Source organism: Cucurbita pepo, unplaced genomic scaffold, assembly GCF_002806865.2.
Source record: "Cucurbita pepo subsp. pepo cultivar mu-cu-16 unplaced genomic scaffold, ASM280686v2 Cp4.1_scaffold000317, whole genome shotgun sequence".
Lineage (NCBI taxonomy): Eukaryota > Viridiplantae > Streptophyta > Magnoliopsida > Cucurbitales > Cucurbitaceae > Cucurbita > Cucurbita pepo.
Window position 1 is genome coordinate 40,410 of NW_019646564.1, and position 1,604 is coordinate 42,013.

Here is a 1,604-nt window from a genome sequence, read left to right on the forward strand (position 1 = left end):
GATCGACTTACTAATCATGGTTATATCAAATGGACAGAAATATATCTATAGTGAGGGGAGTGCAACTAATAGGCTATAGTGGAGTGTCCTAGTAGTTAGCAAATGTTGGTTCACAAGGTTAATGAGTTTAGCCAGTTAATCTCGGATCGTTGGACCCATGATCTGTAGGTCCATTAGGTCCCTCTGCTAGCTCATATCGGACTAAACCTTAGAACAGTGTGACGAATGAGTTCGAAGTGTTCGAATTCAAATTAGGGAATACATGCTAAATATATACGATATATTTAACCGCATTTTGTTTTAATTATGAATTGAAAAAAAGAGAGAATGGAAGATATTTAAATAAGATTTAAATATTTTAATTATGAATAGTGATTCATAATCAATATGTGCCGGAATTGATTGGGATTGACATTTGATTTAATGTTAAATATTAATTAAAATTTTTAATTAATCATTTAATATTATTTTGATTTGAAATTAATTATTTAAATTAATTGTTGAATTAAAATAAAGAAAGTCAAAATGTTACTTCACCTAAGGGAAAAATCCATGTTTGAGTTAGTGGAATATTGAGTGTCAATGTATGGTTTAACCAAATTTGCATGTTTGCCACATAATCCCACAAATTTGAGTATAATTTTGAGTGTCAAAATTTGGTTCAACCAAACATGCATGTTTGCCAAATAAACCCCACAGATTTAAGTGGAATTTTGAGTGTCAAAATTTGGTTAACTCAAACTTGCATACTTGTCACATAATCCCACATATTTGAGTATTTGAGTGGAATTTTGAGTGTCAAAATTTGGTGATCTCAAATTTGCATGAACATGCAAATATGATTATATAAATAGAGTGATCAAGGTACATGAAACTTCTTCCTTGGAAAAACTTTTGAGAAAAACTCTCATCAACTCTCTCTTCATATATACTAAATTCCTTCCAAGTTTAGTCACTCACTGGATTCCACAATCCTGTTCTAAAGCCGAAGAATAATAGAGAAGACACTAGTGGTGGTTCGAAACCGTTCGTGAGGAAAAAGGAATTTGAACTACAAAAGGTTAGTATTCAAACTCATTGAGTTTTAATGCTTTTGAACATGCTAGCTAATTTACTATAATTGATGTACTTAGAGTGCCTAAGATCCAAATTGCTTCCGCATGTGTCATTAACACCATCAATTGGTATCAGAGCAAGTTTTAGGCACTTGATTTACATTAATTTAAGCATGGTGGGTACCATTTCATGTATGAAATTTTGTAGTCGCTAGAGTGGATGTTTATGGTTTTTGACATTTTTTTTTATGCTTCCATTTGATACAATTATTGTAATTGGCCTAATGTGTATGAGCTTTAATGATTGAAGAAAGGTCTATAATTTTTATGGAGTCATTAGAATCCATTTTAGGTTGTAATTGATCGAAAATGGAAGAGATAGTAAGCTGAATCGATGAAGAAGATGGAAGAGGCGGTTCAGGTGTTTTTTCTGCCAGTTGGGGTTTGGTTCAATGTTTTTAAGGGTTGGTTCGGCTAGTTCGTGATCCTCGGGAGCGGTTCAAGTTATTTTTAATTATTAATGTAATAATTTAGTTAATTGCTTGCTTT